General features: G+C 39.6%; 1 protein-coding gene and 1 non-coding gene across 4 annotated transcripts in view; one reads left to right on the forward strand and one right to left on the reverse strand.

The window, feature by feature from the left end:
• Positions 1–5,928: 5,928 nt before the first annotated feature.
• On the reverse strand, positions 5,929–6,010 carry TRNAS-UGA (transfer RNA serine (anticodon UGA)). Its single transcript has one exon. It is a non-coding gene; the product is annotated as a tRNA-Ser (tRNA).
• A 389-nt stretch (positions 6,011–6,399) lies between these two features.
• Positions 6,400–22,066, forward strand: part of CTNNA3 (catenin alpha 3) — a 1,640,794-nt gene continuing 1,625,127 nt past the window's right edge. Inside the window, exons 1-2 of one of the 3 annotated variants that reach the window (XM_026504310.4) lie at positions 6,400–6,670; positions 8,771–8,892. The gene's annotated coding sequence lies outside the window, so the exon portion shown is untranslated. The remainder of the gene's footprint in view (positions 6,671–8,770; positions 8,893–22,066) is intronic. The other 2 variants (XM_048218672.2, XM_048218678.1) reach the window with 2 other exon arrangements.

Raw genomic sequence — 22,066 nt, forward strand, 5'->3', positions numbered from 1 at the left:
AGTTCCCTCACTGGACAAGTACTCTGAGAATCCTGTCTTAGATGAATATGTTTGGGAGGGAAACATATCCCCTAAAAGTCTTTGGGAACGAATGTGGTGTGAAGGAACAAAGGACTCTGAGATCCCTTGGATGGGACCATGGGTCTTATGAGCTAACCAGGCTGGGGCTGTGGCCTACCTCAGTACCTGAGTGAGCTTACCAACCCCTGACTTTTCTCTACCCCTGACCTCAAGCAGCAGAGAGTATAAAAAGCATAAAGCCCATGGGCCACATTCTGTGTCACTGGAGTCTTCTGAATGGCCTAGAGATGTCAAAGGAGACCTGGCCTTGCTCTCTCATGCGTCCCGTGCAGCCCAGTGCCAGACAGAAGCAGCAAAGGTAAATCTAAGTCTATCGCATCCTGTCTTTAGGTCTCAGAATCCAATCCCTGAAAGCATGTCTCCAGACCTAAGACAGATGAGTAGATGTCGGGAGAGTAGGAAGGAAATGGAAATAACTCATTTCCCATGACATCCAGGCTATTAGCTTGAGTGCACTTGACTGATCAACTTCGTGTAGGGTGGGAAGGAAACTAGTCCTTAGAACAAGAGCTGAAGGCTCTAAGTTTTTTTCCATCAGTGCTTCAAATAGAACAAGTCATCTGCAAATTCCAGTATCAGAACTTCTGTCTCTCTAACTCTGCAGGGGCTAAGGCTTAGCTATCTCCGTTAGTCGTTTGCATTCTACTGGAAAGAGAGGGCCTAAGATCAGGTGTTCTTGGGGACATGGCACACTGGAGAGCAAGGTCTCCAAAACTGGGCCTGGGGGGCTTGTCAAAACCAGAGCGGACTTGGAATACAAGCTTTACACATGTCCTAGGCCAGCCCTATCTCTCAATCCCTTTCCATTGCCTCACTACACAACAATGCCTCCATTAATGAAACCTCTGGGGATGAAGCTCCTTTACAGTGAACATGGTGTGTTAAAACGAAATAACAGCTTCATAAATCACACTAAACAGTCCCGCAATATATCAGGAGGTTCCGCTGCAATATTCCTGCTGATCTATGCAGTCAGGGCGCAAATCTCTTCAGGCACAGTTTTGATTCATCTCCCGAAGTTAAAGGAAAACAGAGTCTACCCACCCTCCCTAGAGACTCTATCTCCCACTACGTCAGGTATTCTGAGACCTCTGACTTTCCCAACCACAAATGTTGTTCAACAAAATTATTTATTGAGGGCCCACTAAGTACAAGATAAGGAGATCTAGTGGTTAAATGCACACACACACACACACACACACACACACGCCACACGCATGTTCACACACAAGGAGAGATCAAGCACATATTCATATTAATGTACTACATAGTTGCATAAGTGTTGTGAAAAATAGAATAAAATGGTACGAAATCATATAAGAAGGGGACCTAACCAATTTAAAGAGAGGATGATATTGGAACGGGTAAAATTCCTAAGCTGAGAAAGAGTCTGGTCTCTTCAAGGAACTAAAAGAAAGGATAGTACATCTGGCTAGAGAATGAATGGGAGAAGCCCAAGAGATATGCTGGTTGGATCATTGGAAGATGTGGATTCATGCAAGGATTTTAGTCTGTATTGTTAAGAGCACATGGGAATCCCCAGAAGGGTTTTCAGGAGGAGGGTTATAAGATCAAATGAGCATTTTAGAGAAAATTTTATTTTATGGACAACAGATTGAAAGGGAGGAAGAGTAGAAGACAGGAGGCTGAGAAGTAGTGGAGGTGAGAGGTCCTGTTGATTTAGACTAGGGGGTAGAGGTAGATTTGGAACAAAGTGGATTCTGAGCATACTTCGGGGTAAACTTAGTGGCACTTGGGTTGGATAGGAAATATAGTGAAAGATAGGAAGTATCAGGGTGATTCCAAGTGGGTGTGTCCTGCTCTGCGGCTGGAGATGCCACAAACTGGGTGAAGAACATGGAGAAGGACCTGGATTTGGAAGGGAATGGATGATTATGAGCTCTGCATTTGCAAACAATTCATCTGCAACAGTTCTGCATTTGCAAAACTATTTACATTTAAAACCTTTGGATTCTGGGAAGTTGCAGGATTTATTTTTTATTACTAGAAGTGAGTAGAGAAATATTTAGGGAAAAAGGAGACTTCAGTGTCGTATTTATAACCTCTTCTGTCTTCTAAGGGGAGGCTCTTTGATTGCTGGGCACACTGAGGCCAATGCCTAGAGAATTGCTCTGTATCATAAAGGAGTGACAAAGTTGGGGTCTGGAGGGGCAATTTTCAAGATCATGCATCTTGTGAAGTTGGATTGGAAAAAGCAGGCTCCAGGGGACGTACAGGAGGGTGAGAGCATGGGAGGACTCTGGAGAAGAGAAAGAAGGGAAAGAGGAGAAAAAGTAGTGTCCTTCCTCTGAGGAGTGCACTGCAGAACCTCTTCCACATCTCCCCTCTAAATTCTTCCATGGATTTTCCTTTCCATAATTCTCTGCCATGGAGAGAGCTGACATCAGGTTACATGGAGGCCAGCGTGAAAGTGAACCACTCTCAGGGAGATGGGAATGGGAGTTGACCGTGGAAAAGAAGGTGTTGCAGGTGCTTGCCTCCTGGCTTAATCTGCCCTTTCAGTGCTAGAAGACAAGGGAATGCAAGGAAAAGTAAGAGAAGGTGAGGAAGAAATAAGAAAAGAAAAGGCAATGGGAAGAGAAGGAGGGATACGTTGTTCGAGTTCTGTTCTCTCTCCTCTTAAATTAAAAGTATTCTGAGAGGGGGCGCCTGGGTGGCACAGCGGTTAAGCGTCTGCCTTCGGCTCAGGGCGTGATCCTGGCGTTATGGGATCGAGCCCCACATCAGGCTCCTCTGCTATGAGCCTGCTTCTTCCTCTCCCGCTCCCCCTGCTTGTGTTCCCTCTCTCGCTGGCTGTCTCTATCCTGTCGAATAAATAAATAAAATCTTTAAAAAAAAAATAAAAGTATTCTGAGAGAAGGATACTATATATTAAATTAACTTATACTAAAGCAAAGGTTAGTGACATTCAAAAGGAAAATAGCCTCCTCCATCCCCTCTTCTGGGGCATTCTTGGGGTGGAGTGTGGTTTTTCGTGCTTACTCATATATTGATTCAGTCCTTCATTACAAATTTATTGATTACCTTTTCTGCGTTAGGCAGGGGTATGATGATGAGAGACACGATCCCGTTATATATTTGCAGGGAAATTAGCACTTAGTTGGAAGACAGGCAAACAGACAGAAATATTTCAATGTGATCCTTGCTATAATAGGGAATAGGAGAATATAAAAGGGTCTTATGAGTCAACCTGGGGGATTGCAGGAATGCTTTATCCCCAAGGTGATACTTGAATAGAAAACATGAGTTTCCATCATGTTGGTGGGGTGAGGAGGGAAACTATATCCAGTATTTGGAAACAAACAAACAAACAACAAACAAAACAAAACAAAACTGGGCTGATTTAAGCAGATAATTTACTATCTTACTATAAGGATTTTGAACAGTTCATAGAATTACCAGGAAGGCTGCAAAGCCACTTTTGGAGAATGGGAGAGGAGTAAGTTGGCTAGGCATAATCCAAGATTGTTTCAGAATGACACCACAAAATCAATCTGGTATAGACAGTAGTGTCACTGATGTTGAACAACTGGAAACCCCAATTGCAGCCTCAGTGTTGCTGCTGTTAGCAGTGCCTGCGGGGGTCATTAGCCTCTGCTCACCACCAGGATGGATCCTTTCCCTCCCTGCTTCTTTGCAGTAATAACTCTGATGGAAAGTTGCAGGTGAAAAGCAAATGGGTGGCTTTTTCAGCTTCTATGATGGGGATGGGGCAGGAGGATGGGTTGCAGTCTCATACCTGGATTCAAAAAGAGAGAAAGTCCTCTAAATAGAAAGGGAGTTCAAATGATGGGCAGCCCTCTTTTCCTAATGAGGGGAGAAGGATGAAGGCAAGACAAAGATATTCCAGGTGAATATGTAGGAAGGTTCGAAGGCATGAACTAGCATGCAGCAGGGGAGGCCTGCTAATAACTCAAAAGGAGATGGGAGAGAAGGGAAGGAGGGCTGGGAAGGCAGGCAGGGGACTTGTTTCCAAAGCTTTATGCCTACAAGTATCCATTCATGCTTCTTCCTTACCAATGAAATTCCAATTTTGATTTGGGTAGCTATACACCCAGCTAGAGTTCCTTGAGCTAATGATAGCCATGTTACACCATTCAAATAAATGAGACATAAACCGAGGATTCTTGTCTCTCCCCTTTTAGCCGAATATGGATGTGAGCTCTGGAAATATAGAAACCATCTTAGGATGATGAGACGACAAGCAGGGGACAAGGCCTATGCATTAAAATGGCAGAACAAGAAGTTGGGAAGAGCCCTGTTCCCTGTTTCATCTGAGACTTGCCTACTGCCAGATTTCTTGAGACAAACCCCGTGTGTTTTTAAGTCAGTAGAGTTGGATTTTCTGTTATTTGCAGCTGAATGTGATCCTGATTGGAAGAGGGAAGGAGACCAGATAGGAAACCAATACAACCATTTATAAGTGACTTCAATGGGGACAGAAGAGGTAGGACTGGGCAGAGAGGATGGATTGAAGATGTGAATGTGGTGAGTGTATATGTTCAGCCACCTCTCAAATGGGATGGGGGACTGTGGGGGTGGACTCTACTTCGGGTACCACAGAAAGCTATCCCCAGCATTGAAGTGTTAGGGAACTCCATTAAGAACACCTGGAAAGCATGGAGTGGGAGGGCGATTACGAGAGTGGGTGAAAGGGAACAGAAAGAGGATGTGTACCGTCTCAATGACTAACCTCACAGTATTCTTTTTTTTTTTTTTTTTAAAGATTTTATTTATTTATTTGACAGAGATAGAGACAGCCAGCAAGAGAGGGAACACAAGCAGGGGGAGTGGGAGAGGAGGAAGCAGGCTCTTAGTGGAGGAGCCTGATGTGGGGCTCGATTCCATAACGCCGGGATCACGCCCTGAGCCGAAGGCAGACGCCTAACCGCTGTGCCACCCAGGCGCCCCTACAGTATTCTTTTATTATTAAAAAAAATACAGGGTCAATATACAAATTTTAGAAAACTCAGTTAAACAAAAAACTGTTAAAAATATTAAAATCCTCCCAAATTCCACTACCCAGAGATAATTAGTGCTAACAATTTGATTATCTCTTTCCAGCCCCCATTTAGTCATTTTTCCCCATTCTTGCCACAAAAATGACTCTGTAAATAAACAAAAATACGATCATAATATATATTGTTTTCCAATCTGTCCAACATTTTGCATTTGGCAAAACTGAGAAGGCCTTTTCATGTCATCACTATCACTTTAGTGGCTACGTGCAGTGCTCCATTCTGCGGACGTATCTATCATGGTATAGAAGTCAAACTTTTAAAACATTCTTATTTCCCATTTCATGCAGTGGGGGAATTGTTGAAGGTGATTCTGGGATTGAAGAAGTAGCATTAGCTTTGCCATCAGTTTTATTTTATTTTTTTAAAAGTTTTTATTAATTAATTCCAGCATAGTCAACACACAGTGTTATATCAGTTCCAGGTGTACAACGTAGTGATTCAACACTTGCCTGTGCTTATCACCTATTTAGTCCATCCACCCCCATCAGTTTTAATATGATAGCTTGTGTGGGCTGTGATAGCCCATAAAATTGTGCCAATATTTACCTTACTTTATTTTTATTTTGCGAACTTTTCTTCACATTGTGCAACAAGATTCTAAAACCGTTACCTTGCGGGTTAGGACAACGGAAGATTTTGCCCTTTAGCGTAAACAGAGTACGTTCGCGGCTCTGACATTTATTGGCTTTTCTTTAACACGTTAAACTTCTCTGTAGGTGAGCCATTTAGCTAGTAGGAAGGGAAATGCAGCAGTTAGAGTAACGATAATCATTTAAAATGAGGAAAAAGAGAAGCCACCTGCTTCCGCAGCGAGCAGGGTTCGAACCTGCGCGGGGAGACCCCATTGGATTTCAAGTCCAACGCCTTAACCACTCGGCCATCGCTGCCACGGAGACGAAAGAAACGCGGAGACACTTTAGTGTAATAACTGGGCGCACGCGCGCCGCGCTCACCAAAAGGCGGGGCCTACAAACTCCCCAGCTCGGTTCGGAGAGGCGTCAGAGGTTGACCGCTCAAATTGTGTGAACTATATCGTGGAAACGGAGAAATAATAGAAATCCCCTCAAGTAGTTTAAGTAAACTCCTTTAAGTAGAAGGTCTGGGAAACCCTTTTCTTCTTTGAGCTCCGAAAATCGCAAAGTTGCTTGGCTTCTAGTCGCCGACCATGTTTTTGCCCTCCCACTTCCTCATTAGGTAATCGAGATCCTGTGAAACAAAGACCTATCCCATTCAGTGCTGCGGGCCTGCGCTCTGGAGAATTTCCGCATTTCTGCGGGGGTGTGCGTCTTCCGCTGCGTTCCCACGTTGAGCGCGTTCCTTAAGTCCTCCTTTTTGTGCGGCATGGGGGGAGGCGTGAGGAGTCGGGTCGCTGTTTGTAGCCTCGCCTGCCCCCAGCTTCTGCCCAAGCAGTACTCTCTCATTCTTCCCCCAGTGGTACCTTTATTGCTGAGCCCTGCTGGAAGAAATCGGGCCCCGAATGTGGTCTCAGCTCTCTTAAGTGTTGAGGAGCATTGGACGTGGTTTGAGAACCAAGTTCTGCGCATTAGGTTTGCTTTCTCCCTTTAAATACCATTAATTTTTTCCCTTCAGCGCTGGGTCCCTTTTTTGAGTTACTTTGTTAAAGCTCAGAACCGGTAGGTCGGTCCTTTGCCGGCTACCTCAGGGAACAGAGGCCCGGGGCCGGCCCTTGCGTTGGCGCGGGCACCTCAAGGACGCACGCAGAGCGTGTTAACCGCGCACGTGGAGGCGCTCTCGCCCTCCCCACGGCAGCCGGTTCTATCTGTTGATGCACGATTCGATAACAACAACAACAAAGGCAACCTTTTACTAAATTTCTTTTTAAATTTAAACTTTTAAAATTCTAAAAGTGTTCCTGGAAAGAAGCTTCACCATCTATCGCGCAGTGTTACAGGAACGCAAATCCTTGCCTTTTGGAAACCCGGATGTTGAGTGACCCTCCCCCCCCCTTTCTGTGTGAATTTTCTTGAGACTTATCAGTACCATTTCTTTAACTAAATTATGGTGCTAAGTGTCTAAATCGATTTAATTGCAGAAGGGGAACAAAATACTTAAGAATTATAAAAATAAGTTTTATCTGGCTTGAAATTGTTTTTATAATTTTTTAGTCTTTTGTTTTTAATTTGGCAAAGCTATAGGAATGGTCCCAGTTTCCTGTATGAATACTGTATGGGAACAAAATTATCCCCCACGATCCCAGGCATAAATTTTATCATATATGTGAACTTTATTTAGCACTTTTCCAATAGAGACTAAGAAGAAATAAATTTCTGTCCTTTAATCTTGTTCTTAGATTCTACATGTGCTGTGAGATAAGCTATCATTTAATTTTACTGCTTCACTAGTCGTATCTTGATTTGGAAATATTTTTAAATTTTTTCTGTGTAAATGGTGATATTTACTGAAAGCTCTTTCTCTTCCTTAACTTTCCCTTCCCCTCTTAGGAATGCTCTTCACTTGCTTAAAAGCTTGACAGTAATGGGAATTGATTATGGTTAAAATAGTTTAACCAAAAAATCTACCCAGAAGGTTTCATGCTCATTTTTTTGGTTTAATTTTGAGGGGAAGGGAAGACTGCAAAGGAAAAGAATCTATTACAAAGTTAATGTGTATTTGGTGAGAACAACTGTGATTAAAATTTCTTTGCAAAATTTCAGAAGTGAAATAACTACATTAATGTTTAATTTTCAGCTTACTTGAGTTAATGTAGGCTTTTCGGAAAATGAAATTGCCTTTTTCCTGATTTATCATATTATGAAAATGAGCCAAGAGATCAAAATTATTATAGGTTTTCAAAAAGCGTGACTTGACAAATGAATTTTTTCAGATGCAACCTTAGGTTTTTAGCATTTCCATTTAATGCAATGAGTGGCAGCTAAGGGAAAAAGAAGCAGAATACATGTTTCCAACATAATTATAACATAAATGTGTTATGATTCATGACAGTAACATCACAAAACTTTGATTTTCAACCATGGATGTTTTACTCTGTAAAGGTCCCCTAGTGATGATTTTTTTTTTTTTTTATTATCCCCTGGTGATTCTGATTGCCTCCTCCTCTATACTAACCCCAGATTCTTTCATATGGTAGTTTTTATCAAGTGTGGAAGGTAAATATCTGTGGCTTTCTCTAAAAACCTTTCTTGATGGCACTTTCAGAGGCAGAATACTGAGGATGATGAGGCAAGTGTTGAAGAGCAGATGGGTTCTTTTTACAGCAATCAAAATTTATTTTGAATTGTTTTGGTGGTTTTATTTTTGAATTAAAAAAAATCATAGTTTCAATGTTGGAAGAGACATTAAAGCTAGTCTAATCCTTTTTTTTTTTACAGACAGGAAACTGTGGCCCATGAATGGTTTGCCCAAGGTCATGTAGCTAATTAGTGGTAGATTCAAGACTGTAATTTGTTATGTTAGCCCAATGTTCTTACTAGATTTTGATGCCTTCAAGTATTCTTTGTTAGTCTCTGGCCCAGTGGCGTGTAGATCAAGAAGCGTGTATATGGCAGTAGACAAAGTCTACTGAGTAAGGGAGAGTTGTGAGTTGAAATTTTGAAGGCCTATGAGATGTCAGATACTGAATATGTAGTGGTTGGTGAGTTTGTTGTTTTTTTTTTTTTTTGTTCCAGTATCCATCCTCTCAACTGATGATGACACTTTAGTTGTACTTAAAGAGGACCACTCCTCCCTCATTGGATGCAGCCTTACTTCAGCTGTTAGTCAAGGTATCCCACCTTCTTCTGGCCAAGGGGTAGGCATGTGACTTACATTGTTTTTTTGTTGCTGCATAACAAATTACAACAAGTTTGGTGACTTAAAACAACATGAATTTATCATCTCACAGTTTCTGTGTGTCAGGAATGTGGTCATTGGGTGTGGTCATGGGTTGACTGGGTCCTCTGCTTAAGGTCTGACCAGATCTCAAGGTGGTGACTGGGACTTTGATCTTATCTAAGATTTGGGGTCCTCTTCCAAGATCACTAGTTGTTGGTAGAATTCAGCTCCTGTGGTTGTAGGGCTTGCTGCCTGTCAGGGGAGGATCACTCTCAGCTGCTAGAGGCTGTACCTTATCATGTGGTCCTCTCAATATGATAGTTGGCTGTAGGTTCGTTCTTTAAGGCCATCAGAATTACTCTCTAGTTACTACAGTGGAGTTTTATGTAATATAAGGTAATCACAGAAGTGACTACTGCATCATGTTTACAGATCCAGCTCAAGTGAGGGGGATTATATAGGTGCATACATATAGCTGGGGCAGGGATCATGGGAGCCATTTTAGAATCCTGCCTACCACATAACTCAAGCTGGGCCAATCATATTCTCTTTAAATCCCTGTTCTATCTGTTACACAGTTGTATTTGTATGGACATTCCACACAAAATACATACATAGTAATCAATGAGCGGTGTCTGGAAATTTTACCTTAGCTGCCTTATGTGCTTTTGTACCTCATTTGAAAGAAATAAAGTTGACAACAACTGCAGAATTTTAGAGGCTTAGCCACCATTCAAGGTTCTTGAATTTAATTCTGTACTGATTGCAGAATTACTCTAGCTATCCATTTTAGACAACATATGTAAGAGAACTTAGTTCAGGTTGGCCAAAACAATTTACTAAATTTTTGGCAACAAAACCCTAATGAAGGTTTAGCTGGGAAGTTAACAGGCATCATGAAAAGTGATGGAAATAAATATGGAATTGCTGTATTGGGAATGACTGTACGTTTGAAGCCTAAGCAATTAATTGTGGGTAGCTTTATAGTCATTATATCACTTACACATATATGTTTGAGGAAGACTGGAGATAGATCCTACTCAGCACTAGAGGAACTTATTTATAGGATTTTCCTACCTAACTGGTCCCCTAATGCCATGACAATTAAGAATTAATTGTCAAGAAATAGGGGGCGCCTGAGTGGCACAGCGGTTGAGCATCTGCCTTCGGCTCAGGGCGTGATCCCGGAGTTATGGGATCTAGCCCCACATCAGGCTCCTCCGCTATGAGCCTGCTTCTTCCTCTCCCACTCCCCCTGCTTGTGTTCCCTCTCTCGCTGGCTGTCTCTATCTCTGTCAAATAAATTAATAAAATCTTAAAAAAAAAAGAATTAAGAAATAGAATCAAGACAAATGGAATCTTCTTTTCTTTTTCTTTTTTATTAGAATAGAATTTTATTGGTGGCATCGAGATTTTAAAAAATTATTTTATAAAGTATGCAATGAATTTGATACATTAATCATTTTTAAAAAAGTTTTTATTTTAATTACCCAATGCTCATCATGACAAGGGCACTCCTTAATACCCATAACGTATTATACCTGTCCCCCACCCAATTTCCCTCTGGTAACCATCAGTTTGTTCTCTCTAGTTAAGAGTCTGCTTCTTGGTTTCTCTCTCTCTCTCTTTTCCCCCTTTGCTTATTTTGTTTCTTAAATTACACATGAGTGAAATCATATGGTGTTTGTCTATGACTAACTTATATTTCCTTTAGCATAATACTCTCTAGCTCCATCCATGCTGTTAAAAATGACAAGATTTCGTTTTTTAATGGCTGAATAACATTCCATTGTATTTATATACCACATCTTCTTGGGGCACCTGGTTGGCTAAGTCAGTTGAATATCTGTTGATTTCGGTTCAGGTTGTGGGATGGAGCTGTGTGTTGGGCTTCATGATCAGTGTGGAGTCTGCTTGGAATTCTCTCTCTTCCTCAGCCCCACCCCCCGTGCAGTGTCACACATGCGTGCTCGTGTGTGCTCTCTCTCTCTCAAATAAATAAATGTTTTAAAAAATATATGTGTACCACGTCTTTATTCATTCATCAGCTGATGGACACTTGGGCTGTAATTTGGCTATTGTAAATAAAGCCGCTATTAACATAGAGGTGCATATATCCCTTTGAATGAGTGTTTTTATATTCTCTGGGTAAATACTAGTAGTGTGATTGCTGGATCATAGGGTAGGTCTATTATAAACTTTTTGAGGAACCTTCACTGTTTTCCAGGGTAGCTACACCAGTTTGCATTCCTACCAACAGTGTTAAGAGGGTTTCTTTTTCTCTACATCCTTGACAACACCTGTTGTTTCATGTGCCTTTGATTTTAGCTTTTCTGACAGGTGTGAGGTCATATCTCATTGTAGTTTTGATTTGCCTTTCCCTGATGATAAACAATGATGAACATCACTTTTCATGTGTCTGTTGGCCATCTGGATGTCTTCTTTGGAGAAATGTCTGTTTATGTCTCCAGCCCATTTCTAATTGGATTATTTGTTTTTTGGGTATTGAATTTTATAAGTTCTTTATATATTTTGGATACTAACTCTTTATCAGATATGTCATTTGTAAATATCTTCTCCCATTCCATAGGTTGCCTTTCAGTTTTGTTGATTGTTTCCTTTGCTCCGCAGAAGCTTTTTATTTTGATGTAGTCCCAGTAGTTTATTTTGCTTTTGTTTCCCTTACCCCAGGGAACCTATCTAGAAAAAAGTTGCTATGGCCAATGTCAGAAAATTATTGCCTGTGCTCCCTTCTATGATTTTTATGGTTTCAGGTCTCACATGTAGGTCTTTAATCCATTTTGAGTTTATTTTGTGTTTGGTATAAGAAAGTGGTTCAGTTTCATTCTTTTGCATGTAGCTGTCTGGTTTTCCCAACACCATTTGTTGAAGAGACTGTCTTTTCCCCATTGGATATTCTTTCCTGCTTTGTTGAAGATTATTTGACTATATAATTGTGAGTTTATTTCTGCATTTTCTGTTCTTTTCTATTGATTTATGTGTCTGTTTTTGTGCCAGTACCATACTCTTTTGATCACTACAGCTTTATCATATAACTTGAAGTCTAGAATTGTGATGCCTCCAGTTTTGCTTTTCTTCTTCAAGATTGCTTTGTCTATTCAAGGTCTTTTGTGGTTCCATATAAATTTTAGGATTGTTTGTTCTAGTTCTGTGAAAAATGCTGTTGGTATTTGGTAGGGATTGCATCGAATGTGTAGATTGCTTTGGATAATATAGACATTTTAACAATATTTGTTCTTCCAGTCCATGAACATGGAACATCATTCTATTTCTTTGTGTTGTCTTCAGTTTCTCTCATCAGTGTTTATAGTTTTCAGAGTACAGGTCTTTGGTTAGGTTTATTCCTAGTTATATTATTATTTTGGTGCAATTGTAAATGAGTTTATTTTCTTGATTTCTCTTTTTGCTGCTTCATTCTTGGTGTATAGAAATGCAACAGATTTCTGTATGTTTATTTTGTATATTGCAACTTTACTGGATTCGTTTATCAGTTCTAGCAGGTTTTTTGTTGGAGTCGTTCAGGTTTTCTATATATAGCATCATGTTATCTGCTAATAGTGAAAGTTCGTGAAAGTTCTGCTTCTTCCTTACCGATTTGGATGCCTGTTATTTCTTTCTTTTTTTTTTTTTTTGTCTGACTGCTGTGGCTAAGACTTCCAGTGTTATGTCAAATAAAAGTGCTGAGAGTGGACATCCTTATTTTGTTCCTGATTTTAGGGAAAAGGCTCTCAGTTTTTCCCCATTGAGGATGATGTTAGCAGTGGGTTTTTCATAGATGGCCTTTATTATGTTGAGGTATGTTCCCTTTAAACATACCTTGTTGAGGGTTTTTATCATGAATGCATGTTGTACTTTGGTAAATGCTTTTTCTGCATCTATTGAAACGATCACATGGTTCTTATTCTTTCCTTTATTGATGTGATGTATCATGATTGATTGCAAATATCAAAACCCCTTTGCAACTCAGGAACTTTTATATCTTTGACTTGAATTCCCAAAAACAACAGATTCTTCAACTCTCACTTCTGGATTCAGAATGTGTAATATGGTTGTTCATCTTTCGGTCACATCTGCACACTGATTCTGACCCCAATCAGGTGTTTCATCTTCACGTGTTTCTTAGTTTCATATTAAAAAAATAGGAAAGTTAATTTGAATTAATTAAAATGTAGATTTAATATTTGAACCAAGGTTAAGTGAATTTTTAATTGACTTAATTGGTTGGCCAGAAAAAGAGAAAGGGAAAGGGTTATTTAATAAGGTCTAAGTCTGTAAGTGGGTATTACATAGAGGATAGAAGGAACTGAAAGAGTTCCTGCACCTGGAAGAGTTTAGGCTAGGAATAATAACAAGAATCTCAGTGTGGTTATTATGAGACATTAAAATAAATTCTCTGGTGGAGGTTAAGTGTTTTCTGAAAATCTGTCTCCCTCTGAATGGTCCAGGTGCAGCCTTTTCATGGAAAGAGAAACTATAAGTTGCTGAAGGATTGGGCCGTGGCTTCTTTTATATTTTTATATTTTTAATCTCTTAAGACCAGAACCAAATTTAGGTTCTGGCCACCATGGAGCTACCCAAAATGTTTACGTATAAGTGTTACTAAAACATCAGTGGCAGTGTAGTAGGCTGGAGAAAGTCCTGTTTTCCAGAATGCCTCCCAGGAACAAAAGTAAATATGGTAGGAAGGAATAAGACACTTGGAGTGGTAGAGGGGCTAGTACTGGGGTGTTTGTGGGGAACAGGCTCCCACAAGAAAAGATGTTGTTAAACTCTTTTCTAAGGAAGGTGAGTCCAGTTCTTATTTTGCTGAGTGGCAAGTACACATTTAGGGCCAGAATTGAATTGTTTTGAGCAATAGAAGGGAATGCATACCACCAGAAGTCCTTGGGCTCCTCTCTGAGTGGAGAGCAGCCTCTTTGATGTTGAATAAAGACACCGAGGTGGGATATCAGTATGATCTAGGAATAGGAGGATAGGAGATCTAGGAATAGAGGGTGAGTATTGAGGAATCTAGAATTCTATTACAGATATATTATATTTGAAATGCCACAGCCAAATAGATTTGATACATTTAAATAGATTTATCATGATTTGACCTCGTACCCTTTTGGGAAAAATAAGATTGTGTGAATTGGAATTATAGAAGCAATTTTTCAAAGAAAATTTATGTGGGTCACTTTATTTTTTAATCTCAGCTTTTGTAAAACTGAACTTTACAATTTTTTAATTAAAAATTTAAATAAACACATGTAATATAGATACATGCGTAACTCATTACAATTCTTTCTGCATTATTTAATTTTTTTCTTCTTGAAGAAGTACATATACTACATAGCGAATGGATTACATTCTTAGTTATGTAATGGGCAGTTGGGGACTGTGAACCTACCGCTGTTGGCTATCTCTGAGCATTTCCCCCATAAACACTTTTCCAGATTTGGTGTATTTGCTCTGTGGTCATTTAGAAGCTCATCTTGTTTGTTCAATTTTATAATTTTAGTGGAGTCTTGAGAGGAAGAGAAGACAAGGCTGTGCTCAATTTGTCATCTTTAACCTAATTCTAATATTTTCTTGATAAGTTATATTGCATAGTTTCAATACTCAGGTCTTATAGAGTTATATGGGTAAATGAAAAAATAATGAGCAAGTAATATGTCATGAGAGAGATGGTATGTTAAAAGACATTTAATCTGGGGTGCCTGGGTGGCTCAGTCGTTAAGCGTCTGCCTTCAGCTCAGAGCTTGATCCTGGAGTCCTGGGATTGAGCCCCACATCAGGCTCCTCCACTGGGAGCCTGCTTCTTCCTCTACCACTCCCCCTGCCTGTGTTCCCTCTCTCGCTGGCTGTCTCTCTCTCTCTGTCAAATAAATAAATAAAATCTTTTTTTAAAAAAAAGACATTTAATCTAATTTCATACTCTATCTTGATTACAAAACTGCCCATTTTTGTGTTGTTGGCTCATTATTCAAGTAAATATATAGTAAGATTTAGGGCCATTCTGTTACTGATGAGCTTTGAAATGAAGAGTTACATTTTTAATCCTAAAACTGTGCATTTTTAATTAGAAAGTTATGTCAATAAGAAGTGCTTACAACATGCAGAAAGGACTTCTCAGTTTGGGTGAAATTAGTAGCATGAGGTTTTTATTGATCAAGAGTATTAAGTCAACAGTGGTTGTAAGGATTATGATTTTTGGGATTTTTATGACACGTTTTTCCTAAGACCACATCCCATTTAGATACTCAAACAAGATTTTAACTTAAATGACTATTTACTCATAAGCATGTTTTAATTCAAGCCATTTAGATAATTGTTTTATATAACCTAGTACTTTGATTTTAATTTAATTTTTTATTTTTAAAAAATTCTATTTATTTGAGAGATAGGGAGCAAGTGTGTGTGTGTGCATGAGTGGGGGGAGGGACAGAGAGAGGGAAAAGCAGGCTTCCCACTGAGCAGGGAGACCAACACAGGGCTCAATCCCAGAACTCTGGGATCATGACCTGAGTGGAAGGCAGACACTTAACCGACTGAGCCACCCACATACCCCTGTTTGATTTTTAAAATACAAGCCCAGTGCTTGGTGTCATAGAAATCTGTGAATAAGTTTTTTCAATTAAGCTTTACTTTTTATCTAAAAATACAAACACTTGTTAATAGCAAACTGGTATAGGGGCACCTGGGTGGCTCAGTCGGTTAAGCATCTGACTTTTGGTTTTGGCTCAGGTCATGATCTTGGGGTCATGAGATTGAGCCCCATGTAGGCTCCGTGCTCAGTGCAGAGTCCGCTTGAGATTTTCTCTCTCTCCCTCTGCCCTTCCCCTCTCCCCACTCATACTTTCTCTGTCTCTCTAAACTAAATAATAAATAAAATCTTTAAAAAAGGCAAACTAGTATAAAAGACAAATGTACTGTTATGTTTATTGCAGCATTATTTACAGTAGCCAAGGTACGATGCAATCTAAGTGTCCATCAATATATGAATGGATGACGAAGATATGGTACATATATACAATGTAATATTACTTAGCCATAAAAAAGGATGAAATCTTGCCATTTGTGACAACAATACTTAAAGGGTATTATGCTAGGTGAAATAAGTCAGATGGAGAAACACGAATACCATATGATTTCACTTATATGTGGAATCTAAAAAACAAAACAATGAACAAACAACAACAACAAAGAGAAACAGACTTATAAATGTAGAGAACAAACAAGTGGTTGCCAGAGGGGAGGGGGTGGGGGGATGGGTGAAATAGGTTAAGGAGATTGAGAGGTACAAGCTTCCAGTTATAAATAAGTCACAGGGATGGAAAAGTACAGCATAGGGAATATAGTCAATAATGTTGTAACAGGTGTTTTTGTTTTGTTTCTGTTTTTTTAATCAGCAAAATGGATTTATTTGGGAATAGCAGAGAATTGTACATGCAATTTGGGACATGTAAGCTACTGCAAAGACAGGCAAGTCCAAAAAAGAAAGAAGAGGAATGTCATTTTATGAAGGACAAGTTGGAAGGGGTTGTTTTGAACCAAAGTCCACTGGAGAAAAGCAAGAGTCAGGGTGATAATATTTTCTCATTGGCTGAGTTACTAGGTTAGTCAGTTTCTTGTAGGAGATGCAGTGTCCATTTTTCCCTGTTGGGACCTGTAATCCTGATTCTTTGCTGTTGAGAATGCTTCTGTTCGGGTCTGTAGGTGATGCTTCTTCCTGTAATTGACTTTGGGTTATATAGAGCATGAGAGTTTTGTATGGTGACAATAGTCACTAGTCAATAGTTTTGTATACTGACAGATGGTAACTACACTTATCATGACGAGCATTTTATAATGTCTATAAGTGTTGAACTACTATGTTGTACACCTGAAACTAATATATGTCAACTATGCTTTAATTAAAAAAAAACCAAACTAGTATGACAAGATTTTTTAATGAAAAAACAGCATTCCCTATCCCAGGCTTCCCCTTCTCATGTTTCATTCTCCAGATACGATAACCACCTTTAACTCTTATAGTTGTTTATTCTTGTTTTTAATTGCAGCTTTTTTTTTTTTAAGATTTTTATTTTTAAGTAATCTCTACACCCAGTGTGGAGCTCAAACTCACAACCATGAGATCAAGAGTCACAAGCTCTACGACTGAGCCAGCCAGGCAGCCCTTAATGCTAGTGTTCTAAACAATATTCTTATACTATTTCTTGAATTTTTAGCTTGAGATTTTATCTCTTGATTTTTTTACTATATAGGCTTCAGCTTTTTAAAAATCTTACCTTTTATTTATTTTTTTTTATTTTTTTATTTTTTAAAGATTTTATTTATTCATTCGACAGAGATAGAGACAGCCAGCGAGAGAGGGAACACAAGCAGGGGGAGTGGGAGAGGAAGAAGCAGGCTCATAGCGGAAGAGCCTGATGTGGGGCTCGATCCCATAACGCCAGGACCACGCCCTGAGCCGCAGGCAGATGCTTAACTGCTGTGCCACCCAGGCGCCCCTAAAAATCTTACCTTTTAAATTATATGATGATATTTGGTTCAAACAATATTCAGTGTTCATATTACTGTGATTGTATGATTATTATTTATTCATAGCTAAGCCACGTAGTATACCATGATTACATATCCTTTCTACTAGAATCTTTGTTTTCCCGGGCATTAATGATTATATTCTTTTTTGTCTGCTTAATTTTCTATATGATTGTCACTAATTCATCTGTAAATTCTCTGACAGAACTATTAATCTCTCATTATATTTAAACATGTCAGATAATAGATTTCTTTTCCTCTCTCCTGCCATCTATTCTTTGCTCCCTCTTTCCTTTCTTTTCTCCTTCCCTCCCTTTCTCCTTCCTACCTTTTTTCTTCTTCTTTTTTTTTTTTTTTAAAGATTTTATTTATTTATTCGACAGAGAGAGAGACAGCCAGCGAGAGAGGGAACACAGGCAGGGGGAGTGGGAGAGGAAGAAGCAGGCTCATAGCAGAGGAGCCTGATGTGGGGCTCAATCCCACAACGCCGGGATTACGCCCTGAGCCGAAGGCAGACGCTTAACCGCTGTGCCACCCAGGCGCCCCCCTACCTTTCTTCTTTCCTTCCTTCCTTTTATCCAGTATCCCTTCTAGAGCCTTCTGTCTTCTGCTCTAATCTGGACCAGTTTCTCTTAAACCTACTGCTCACCTGTCATCTTGGGATCTTTCTTCAGTTCTCTCTGTTATGTATTTTATTGTTTGCTGGATCACATCTTCCTCTTTCATTGTTTACTTTCTCAGTTTAGGGGTACATATACTACAGTAGCTTCCTCAGAAAGAGTGAATGAGAAGGGAAATATATCTTTCAACTTTGCATATGTGAAAATATCTTTATTCATGCATGTGTTTGATAGTGTGTGTAAAATTGTAGGTTCAATCACAGTTTAACAAGATGTCAACATTCTTTTAAGATATTCCCAAGAAAAGGGCCAATGAAGGTGTAACTTTGTATTTATTTTGAAAGAGGCAAGCCATTTGAATCTGATATAGTTAAAAGTAACCCACTTGCCTCTCTACTTTTTAGCCCCAATATGTGTAAAATTTTACTCAGAATTTTCTGAGTTTTTTTTTCCCCCCTGGAAGTATGAATAACGTGTGAAGTTGGACTGGGACTGCCGTTTCAAAAGAGAAGGGAGAGTAAATGAAGAACCCAGTGGGTGGGGTACACCAATCAAATGAAATACTTTCAGGAGATTATCATTCAAAGTTATTTGCTCATTGGGTTTATACATAAGAAGTCCAAAATTTTAAGTTTTTTTCTCTTGTAAAATGTCAGGAGCAAGAATCTTTAAAGGACTTGAAAACTGTGAACGTTGTCTTATGAAAAACCAATCTTTTGTTTTGTTTATATGCATTTTTTAAAAAATTGAGGTTCAGTGGACATAAAATTAACCATTGTAAAGCGAACACTTCAGTGGCATTTAGTGCATTTACAGTGTTGTGCAACCCTACCTCTGTGTAGCTCCAGAACATTTCATCACCCCAAAAGGATTGCCAAATCTTGATACTGATTCTTTTCGTAGAACATAAACTTGTACTGTGGCTTTCATATTTGGTCTTAATATATCAGTAGTCACTTAGGAAATAAGCCAAATTATTATATTCTGGCCATTCAGTTCCTTCAGAATTACAGTGTACACAGTTTATAGTTTTCTTACCAGAAAATCACAAAAGGATATTAATGTGCTTCCTGCCTATCATGTTTTTTGAATTACAGTATAAAAATTAAATTAGGACAGACACAGTATTCAAAAAATTGCCTTTATTGGTCTTGTTTTAGAATATTTAGAAATGTACTGCCAAAGAACTTTGAAAATGCAGGCTAGAGAGTAAACACATCTCATCGAGAAATGGTTCATTTAACAAGTAAGTTAATAGATCTATAAATGTTTCTGTTTTTTTTTTTTTCACCTGCACATTATGCTGCCATTTATCATATGCTGTAGGATGACCATCTTGTCATTCTGTGATGGAGATTCTCTTTGGAATAGAACGTAAAGTGGATAGGGTTTTATGGAGAATAATTTCTGGTACCTTTAGAGAGGCAGTGAGAAAAAGGAGTAGGAAAAGTGCCAGAGACTACTTTTATCTTTTCATTTCCCCCTAAAACTCTATTTTAAGAAATTAGATTCCCGCGGGGCGCCTGGGTGGCACAGCGGTTGAGCATCTGCCTTCGGCTCAGGGCGTGATCCCGGCGTTCTGGGATCGAGTCCCACATCTGGCTCCTCTGCTGGGAGCCTGCTTCTTCCTCTCCCACTCCCCCTGCTTGTGTTCCCTCTCTCGCTGGCTGTCTCTATCTCTGTCAAATAAATAAATAAAATCTTAAAAAAAAAGAAAAAAGAAATTAGATTCCCTTCGCATTCCTGCTTTTCTTATTAACAGCTTTGCTTATTTTGTTTCATTTAGAGATTAATAAGGAAACTTCAAAGGAAAAAACATTCTCTGGAAAGCAGACTCTTGTCAGCTTTTGCCAGGTTAGTCGTGTGTAATAGTTAAGCCAGATTTGTTGTCTCATTCTGTCAGTCAAATACACAGATGGCCTATCTTTTTTGTTTGTTTTGTTTTAGTGTGGAATAAAATACCACGTAACAACACGTAGGTCTAACAAATCTAAGTAACGGCTCCCAGACCAGCAGCATGGGCATCACCTGGGAGCTTGTTAGGAATGCAGTGTCTGGGGCACCTGGGTAGCACAGTAGGTTGAGAGTTAGACTCTTGGTTTCAACTCAGGTTGTGATCTCAGGGTCATGAGATAGAGCCCCGAGCTGGGCTCCGAGCTGATCGTGAAGTCGGCTTGGGTTTCTCTTGCCCTCTCTCACTGCCCCTCCCCCCCCCCCCCCCCCCCCCCCCGCATGCTCTCTCGCTCTCTCTCTTTCAAACAAGTAAATAAATCTTAAACAAAAAAAAAAAAAAAAAAAAAGGAAGTGCATTGTCTATGTACTGATTTAGAAACTCTAAGGTAAGGTCCAGCAGCCCTCCAAGTGGTTCTGATGCAGGACCCAATTTTAGTTTGGAAACCGTTACGTTAGGTACTGATAGGATGTACTCTAGTGTTTTTGCCAAAATTGCATTTGACAAATTACTGGCCTAGAAATCCTGATATAATGATAAAAATTATCTTCTCTTGGGGAAGTCAGTTAAGCATCCAAATCTTGATTTCGTCTCAGGTCATGATCTCAGGGTTATGAAATCGAAACCTGTGTTGTGTTCTGTGCTGGGTATGCAGCTTGCTTAAGATTCTTTTTCTCCCTTTCCCTTTCCCTTTTCCCTCTGCCCCTCCCCCCTCTAAAAAATTACCTTCTGTCAATATTTCTCTCTCTCTCTTTTTTAAAAAAAGATTTTATTTATTTGTCAGAGAGAGAGAGCGTGCGTGAGTGAGCACAAGCAGGGGGAGTAGCAGGCAGAGGGAGAACCTGGGGAGCAGCAGGTAGAGGGAGAAGCAGGTACCCCGCTAAGCAAGGAGTTCGATGCGGAACTTGATCTCAGGACACTGGGATCGTGACCTGAGCCGAAGGCAGATGCTTAACCAACTGAGGCGCCCAGGCATCCCTCGGTATTTCTTTCAAGTCTTTTTTTTTTCTGTGCATACTTCTGCAAATTTTAGAAAACATCTATTCGATTTTAAACTTTGGTCTTTTTTGTACTTAACATTATGGGAAAAGCATTGTCCATGTCATTAAAAATACTTGGTAAACATAATATTGAAAGACTGCTTAATAATTCATAATTTCGTCTTCTTATTTTCCATACTTGTTTCTATGAAACAAGTTTCTCCTTTTAGAAGGAAGGATGGGGGAACAGTTTTTTGCCTACTATGTTATCTTTGTATATACTTACTAATATCCTGTCCTATTGCCAAAGAAGCATAGACAAATTTTGTAAAACTCTAAAGCAGGCAGTAGTGGGTGCTTAAAAATATTAATTTATTAGAATTTTGTGTTTTTCATTTCATGCCCCTTCATCACCTCAGTTTATTGATCTTTGGCTGCTCAGTGTCTCATTCTGTGGTCTAGTCCTTTTTTTGTTATTGCTGTTTTTTTTTTTTTTTTTTTTTTTTTTTTTTAAGAGCGAGAGCCTGCGAGCAAGCATGCAAGTGCAGGTTGAGGGGAGGGGCAGAGGGAAAGAAGGAGAGAGAGAATCTTAAAAAGGCTCCATGCTTAGCAAGGAGCTGATGTGGGGCTTGCTCTCATAACCCCGGGATCATGACCTGAGCTGAAATCAAGAGTTGGATGCTTAACTGACTAAGCCACTCAGGTACCCCTCTGGTCTAGTCCTTTTTGACTCACTTTTTCCTTTAAATATTTTCAGTCTTTTTTTTTTTTTTTTAAATTTTATTTATTTATTCAACAGAGAGAGAGACAGCCAGCGAGAGAGGGAACACAAGCAGGGGGAGTGGGAGAGGAAGAAGCAGGCTCGTAGCGGAGGAGCCTGATGTGGGGCTCCATCCCGCAACACCGGGATCACGCCCTGAGCCGAAGGCAGACGCTTAACCGCTTAACCGCTGTGCCACCCAGGCGCCCCAAATATTTTCAGTCTTTCACAAGTTCTATATTGAAGCCTTTAAAGGCAGGAATTTGGAGACAATGATAAGCAATTAAAGAAGGTAT

This window comes from Ursus arctos, unplaced genomic scaffold (genome assembly GCF_023065955.2).
Source record: "Ursus arctos isolate Adak ecotype North America unplaced genomic scaffold, UrsArc2.0 scaffold_7, whole genome shotgun sequence".
Taxonomy (NCBI): domain Eukaryota; kingdom Metazoa; phylum Chordata; class Mammalia; order Carnivora; family Ursidae; genus Ursus; species Ursus arctos.